The sequence below is a fragment of the Rhynchophorus ferrugineus genome, unplaced genomic scaffold (assembly GCF_030347505.1).
Source record: "Rhynchophorus ferrugineus isolate W39M unplaced genomic scaffold, kcgeb_rfMv2 rfM9, whole genome shotgun sequence".
Lineage (NCBI taxonomy): Eukaryota > Metazoa > Arthropoda > Insecta > Coleoptera > Curculionidae > Rhynchophorus > Rhynchophorus ferrugineus.
The window spans coordinates 10,128,520-10,136,829 of NW_027472588.1; positions in this window are offsets into that span (position 1 = coordinate 10,128,520).

Genomic DNA, 8,310 nt, shown 5'->3' on the forward strand with positions numbered 1-8,310 from the left:
CACGGCGGAGTCATCGGGTCAAGATGCGGGCTGCTGTGGACTTCGAACTTGAATCGTTCGGGTGTCATATCGGTCTCGTTCAGGTTTGTCTTTGTAATTGTTTGATGCTCGCCTTTGAGGTGAAAGTATTTGGTGGATTCACCGCTATATCATGGTCGGTTATAATTTTGGTATTATATAATTCAATAAAATTGGAATTCTGCCACTGTGGACTACTTTTAGATTACACAATTATTTGAAGGTTACACGAGTTCAATATTTAGTATAACATATATATATATATATATATATATATATATATATATATATATATATATATATATATATATATATATATATATATATAATAAAAATAGATAATATAAAAATAATTAAAAAATAATTAAATATTGATTTGATTTTAGTAAACAGGAAATAGTCGCAGAGGGTGAGATCTCCAAAATATGCTCAATGGAGTAGTCCAGTTTATGGTTTCGTAGCTTTTCCTTCGCCATTTGCTTAAAATTAATATAAAATAAAATAAGTTTAATCAATTGTTGATAGTGATCAGAGTTCAGAGATCAGAGTTGATAGTGAGTCAAATAGTGATAACGTTATGCGTTTAAATTATTGCGTTCACAGCTTTAGGTTAAAACGGAATTATAAAAATGACTGTATAATTAGTGTGTTAGTGACAGCTTTTGCAATATGCATTTTACCCAGTGTTGTCATGCTAAAGGATGATTTTACGTTTGTTAAGTGTTACTCGTTATTGCTGTTCTTTTTGTATCATTCAATATTATAATTCCCCGAAAATCACTTTTATTTTACTTTAGGCACCGCAAGTCTTTATGGCTATGAGTAGAGTACTACTCTACTTTTCAGTACTTGAAGTTGTTAATACGTCATAGAAAACTCTTATTTTTTACCTGGAAATCAACGACTTTGCGATGTAGAACGGTTTCAACGGTTTCGGATCTTTCCCTGTTCATTAAAGGTTTAAAACACTTGATTGAAAGCAAACATTGACGTGATGCTCTGAATATATTTAGTTGGGATTTCGCCCAATAAGTCTGGCGATTTGTTATTTTTTATTTTCCATGTCTTCGTCGCTCTTTTCTTCTAACATCAAAATCACCACCTTTAAATCGTTGAAAGCAAAATCAATCATTGGAATATGAATTGAGTATTGTATATATATAATATATATATATATATATATATATATATATATATATATATATATATATATATATATAATGAATAACTGAATAATATTGAGTAAAAAACTATTATTCTATGCATAGAAATATTACAATTATCGCACAATTACGTTAGGTTGTTTAATAGTTGATTAAATTGGTACTATACATTTTCATTAATATTATATTATATACTTATTTTATATAGGAAAAAAATTGCTAACAAAAATCTGTAAAAATTAAGTCAAGTTAAGTAAGTAATTAAGACACATATTCAAACATGCTGAAATAGACGCAATAACAATGGAATTATTCTATTTTATGGGAAATTGATTGTTCTGGGGAATAGCATGTTTCTGTATGATATTCGCTTATTTTTGCAAACTGAATTCATTTCAAAACTAGAGGAATTGAATAATCCTAAAATGTAAACATATTTTTTCTAGATTGTGCAACAAAATATCTATATTTAAATATAGTTCAACATAGTTAGGGTCATTATTCAATAAATATATGAAATTTATAAATGTCACTTGTAATCATAATATTAATGAAATCTCCATAACGAAATTTTCGATAATGTCATATTGTTAATATCATATTATTTTTGGTAAACAATGTTGAATTATCAAATCTATTTTTAACAAATATATAACTTTTATTTGTTCAAATGTGGTGGAATTGCAAATATATACTGTATAGTTATTCTGACATATTCTGACGTTTTAAAATCTCAATGGTGTATCTCTCGTTTGCTTTTTTCAAATATTAAAAATGACGGAATTCTTATAAAAAAATAATTTGTTTTGAAAAACTCTATTATTTTTCATATATATAAATGTGAAATTAAAAAAGAAATTAGAAAAAAAATAAGTTATAATAATACAATTTTAAACGACGTTCTTAAAATATAAACTGTAAACTTGTGTTAACTGTAAAGTGTTTTAAATATATTAAAATTATGGTATATTGACCACAAAATATAAAGGAATAGAGTGGGAACCCTTAGGAACTGTAACTGGCCAATTTATTTCTTTTGATCTTATGATTTGGCCTGAAATTTTAAGCAAAATCATTGATCATATTTGTTTTGTTTTCACTTTTTGTGTATTATTGAAATTTGAAAACGAAAACATCAAAATCTTTAATGTATTGCCTGCCACAATTTGTAAATTATTTTTAGAATCAGACAATATTTTCTTTCTTTTTGTATTCTAGTTAAAAATGAGACACTGTTTGATTAGTTCGAATTCGTAAACGAGTCAGCTTGTCAAATGGTCCGGTTGTCAGACGTATGCAAAATTCTTGAAAGCAATAGCGATACATCTTATCACCCTATCAAAGTCGTTTGACAACCAAACGTATGCAAAATTCGTGGAAACAATAGTATTAAAATGATAAAACTCTAACCTATAAACTATTGTGGCTGTATAATTAACTGTGGCTTTTAGATGTACTATAATGTTAAAATTAATTATAATTGATAACATTTTTTTCAATTATCTTATTTAGATTAGTAACTTGTTGTATGTCAAAGTCAAACCGAAGTAAAACAGGTAGGTAAAACGTAAGAGTTGATGCGACAACATTGTGACCTTTTGATGTCACAAATTTAAATGACTTATGTACAAAATAACTTTGAACAGACTATAATATATGTTTGTTCCTAGATTTATTGGCGTTAAATTATAGAAAACGAAAATGTAGTTACAAATTCTGATGGAACCATCAGGAGCTGTGTGAAGTAGAGAGAAATATAATATTTTTTCAAAGAAAGTTAATTGATAGGTCTGAAACATAACATGTGTGTTTTCACAGGTTCTTTTAAAACATATGAATCAACTGTTGGCAGATAGGAAGCACGCAGCAAAACACCTAAAAGACTAATAACTAAGTGTCTGTGTGGCAATATTGCAAACAAGGATTGTTACATATGTTTATGCCTTCAATAGCTTTGATTCTTAATCTAAAAATGTATTTACATATCTCTTTGGTTTACCCTTCTATTCTTATTATGTTATTATCTAATGTTATTTGAATGGTACTCAATGGTGCTAGTAAACTATTTTAATTTATTAGTGGATGATGGCATTCGATTGTTTTTTTTTAATCACCAAAATTTAGTACACCTAGTTTAATTAAAATTCCAATCATATTTTAGAGCATCAAATGCCAGCATATTAAAATATAATTCGTTGTTTGGATTGTTCTCAACATTTAATAAGAAATAAATAAGTGTTGTTTATGTTAGTCCATGAAAAAAGTGAATAGAATTTTGAATTGTCAAATATTGATATTAAAAACCTAGGGTTTTTGAAAGATAGTATCGTACTTTTGTTGTTTTGAGTGTTTCTTTGATATAGATATGTGGAAATATCAATAATTTAAACTTGCTCATTGGGCTAATAAGTTTTTTGCAAATAACAATTGGTCAGATAGTATTGTGTTTTGAAAATGTTTCATTCAAATGGTAATTAGTATTTAAATAATTTTTTAATTGTAATCCTTATTTCCAAATAAATAGTCCTAGAGGTTTTTGACGCTTGCATGCATCCTCTGGTAGTTAAGAAACGAAAAACTTTTTTACAACTTAATTTATCACCTTCTACATATTTGTCTGTTTCGTGATCTTGGTTTCATATTGTTACATACTTAACCTATCAATTAAAAAAAATCCAGCTGTTACTGTAAATAAATTATTATTGACAATATGAATGGAGTTATCTGTTGTTAAAGAGTGAGATCTTATATACATATCAAATATTTACATGTTTTAAAAGCGGTGAATGGTTTTCTTTGTTTCTTCAGTCCATACCGTATTAATAAATATCGTAGAAGTTTTCAAGGTACCACGAGGACCGTATTTACTATTATTGTCACGCAAATTTTAACCCGGTCTGAAAATTAACGGTACCTTACAAACTATACAGCTGGAATGTGATTCATTGATTTCCGCCTGCGGTATATTCGAGATGGTAATCAGACTGTTCGTATGTACATGAAAAAGCGTTTTCGTTACGTTAGAATCCCGATTAATTTATTTTATTTTTGTTTCTTTAATGCGTTCCGGATGACTGTTGCATTCATGTTAATTTTGTTTTATTTGATGTATTTGATTAACAAGATTTAAATTTTATGGGAACTATTTTTTTGTTCTGGCCTGGATCTGGTCGCGGATACTTGCCCTGGAGTGACAAGCTGGACCGGGTTATGTGGGACTGCCTCTGGGCTTACAAAACACTAAACCGAAACCGTTTCATAGTTGACCCTTGTGGATTGCTACTGCTACTGCATTAAATGTTGGGATATGACATCCGTTATTGGACACGAGAACTCGGTGATTCTATTGATTCGCGAACTTGAGTTAACTTGTTACTTGTTTATTGGAAAATTTTCATATTTTGACCAAATATTGTTCGATTCAATTGGTTATATATTATGTTCCGGAACAAAATCCTTAGAAGTATTATACGTGCACTCATATGCTATAGGACTGGACCTACACTGAAACTTTCAGATGCCGGAAAATCAACTTAGGAAATCAAGAGAATCGTAAGGAGATATGAGAAACTCCATTATTATGTCAATATCGAGGTATTACAACTCCGGGGTAATACCAGAATAGTATATAGACTCAAAAGAATCAAACAATTTGATATTGTGTAATGGGCCCTCGACAAATAGTAGGTTTATCAATACCGACTAGACAATGTAATAAATAAATCATCTATAATAATAAAACACAATAATCCTTAGAGGTGGTTACACTTATTCTGGTTATTTCAAAACTGTACACAATGTATATGAGTAAAAATAGTTTTTATCATTTGCTATAATTATTTCCGATCTTTCTGCCAACATGACGGTGCTCTACCTAATAAACGATGTTGTTTTGACGACGGTGTAATACATTTTGTAGCAAGCAGCATTTTGAAACCGTATGCTAGCCGCCATTGATACATCGAGTTAGCTACATCACCTCTCATTCATGCAGTAACTTTTGATTACCAATAACCATATGCTACAGAGAGCTCTTCTTTTTGTCTGGCGAGCAATGAAATCGTGATTTCGAAAAGCTCGAAAATGCATTTTCTGTCGAACCCTGTGGTAGCCATTTTTCTTTCTCTTAGATCTTTCTCAACACATGTAGATGCCTCGATGTTGATTTATTAACTGTTGAGCTATCTGAAAGTTCTTTGAGTACTGAACTCACTTTTTGCCCGATTAAAATTCATCATGTTCGAAATTTCATTGACGTCTAAATCACCATTTTTATGGGCTTATAATTTATTTTTACATCTTTTAGAATTGATGGTGTTACTGCGTATTAAATTGTATGAGATGCTTGTAACTAACTTCATGTTGTTGTAGCCTCACTAAGATTTTTTCATTTAATTTTTTACTATGTTGCATTCCGTCGAAATGTGAACAAAATATTTCTTCAGTGCTTTGAAAATATCTGAATTTATACTGAGTATTTCTAAACAGCATTTGTGGGAAGTTCTACTTTTTGACCTCAATTTGAATAAAAGGTTGGCGGCTGAAGGTTTTTGAATGCTATATGACAACCACGTTTCATCGATTTCAACATGTGAATGTTGATTTCGAAGTTTTGGAAATAGAACTTTTATCACCGAACACAAAGACTGTTTTGGACGGCCCAAAAACTTTGATGATATGGATTTTAAAGCATTAATCGATCAAACCATCAATGGGGATCGCTATCGACTATAATTGATCCGTTTTAGTCAAGCACTGCATGTAAAACGACGGAAATACAAGCATAAATGCAAAAATATTATTCTTCAGCATAACAATGTTTGACAACATATTGCAAAACCGGTGAAAATGTACTTGGAAACATTAAAATGGAAAGTACCCGCCGTATCCTTCAGACCTTTCTCCTACTGATTACTACTTGTTGTTACATATGAGGCGTAGCCTGTCTGCGTTTCATTTTTTATGAAGATATCATATATAGATCTATTAGTGTTAAAAAGGCATCGTTCTTTCGAGATGGAATTCGTAAATTGCCTCAAATCTGGAGAAAAATAGAGACTGTCGCTGGAAAATAGTTTGAATTAATTACACTTTATCGATTCTTACAATAGAGCTTTTAAAACTAATGTATAGACCAATATTAAGTAGTTGAAAACAAAATATATAATTGGAATATAGACGATCAGCAAGACCATAAGCTTTCAAAAGTATTTCATGGTTATAATAACACAATAATACTAAATGGGAAGTTACGGATTGATGGTGACCAAATCATTAAACATGACGAAGTCATATCAGAGGCGCCTTCGCCAAAGTTTAACGATTCGATGCATACATTAAAAACAGCCTTCAAAGACAAAGTGACAAAGAAAAATCGTGTCTGTCGACATAAACACATGGTGTTTAAGGAGGGGTGGCGGTGTGCTATCTCATTCACAGCCAGCGGCCATAGGAGCGCATTACAAGGATATTTATGGCGGGCGGAATTATCCAGAAAAGGCGGGTTTTCGTAGACATCGATTTTTCACATGTGGCCCTCTGTTCAAGTGCACTCGACATTATCTGAGAGATAATTACCCTGCGAATTATGTGTCAGCGCCTCTATTAGCCGTTAAAGGCAGACTTTAAATTCACAAAAGGGTTATAATGGCTTACGCACACTTTTATTTTGTTTTAGATATAAAAAACATAACTTGCACCTTCACCATTTGTGTTTTTGTCCGAAGGATCCTTAGCCATTTTTTAGTAAACCAATTAATTAACATATTCCTATAAGAATTATTTCTGATACACAAAATTAATGTTATTTCACGTATCTTTGTCTATTAAAAGATTCCATGGTTAAAACTTATCTTCGAAGATGACAAATGCTCTGGTAAAATATTGTCTAAATATACCTTGATTAATGTTAATGGAGAATGAAATTAAGCAGAAACTCAGGCATTTCCCAAACTAAACTATGCCATAACTATATATATTTACCCATTATATGATTTAGTAATCATGTAGTCTTCAAATTATTCGAAATTCTGCCTTTAGAATGAAATGTGTGCCTTCAAATCTAGTTAACTACGCATTTCGTTCTTACAAAACTATTTTGTTACGAAATAATTTTATTACCACTTTATCAAAAACATTGTCTTGTCACTCGGAATTTAATACGCTTCGCTGTACCTTTCCTCATATTAAATTAAATTGGCCTCTTGTAATAAGAAAGCTTACTGAGCTCTCTTGCATTTCAGACACTTTTTCTTCAGATTTTTTCGGATACACTAAATTGTGACACAGTTTACCAGTAGCGAATTAGCGCAGTTTATATGCCTCACGAATTGCTCTTTGATATTTTATCTGTTGGTATTTGCGTAATAAATTAGATTTAAAAATATGTATTTGCAATCAATAGTCGTTTAAAAACCTTCTTGGAACTCTCTTCCAGCTATATTATAGCTAAGATCTTGGCATTAAAAACATGGTTATTTCGAGGAAGAATTTCGCATTTATAATTATCGTCGCCTGGGTCAGCAACTATAAGAATACAGCATTAATTAAATAGTTACCGTAAACGAACAGCTCATTACAAATGCACTATTTTGCAACTTTTATTGTCATATTTATCATTTATCTTGGGGGTTTTGTCCCTATTTTGTCTTTTTTAATATAACTATTTACCTGTTTGGGAATTGATGCCTTCTTATAGTGAGTGTTTCTTTTGATAATCACATATACTTACTTACTGTTCTCATAGTTTATGAGTAGCCTCCAAAGTGTAGATTAAAGGCCTACAGTGCACTACATTTAAACATGGTTAAACAGTATATAATATTGTTATTTAATGAACTTGGATAGATGCACCATGGTGAAAACCTGCTATTGAATAAAAATTGTGTAGCGTTGCTTTAAGGTTCCTAATTTTTACTGATGATTACGTATTATTTGTGTACTAAGATACAGAAATACATAATGTTATCAACGTCCATATGTTCAGGCTTAAATTAACTTTATTATATAGCCTTTTTGATTTTTTTTTGAACATACCTCATCATGATATTCAATATTTTCCTTCTCGTTTTATTCTAGTTAAAGATAGAGAAACAATACTGCCTGTTAAGTTCGAACATGTAACTAAAAC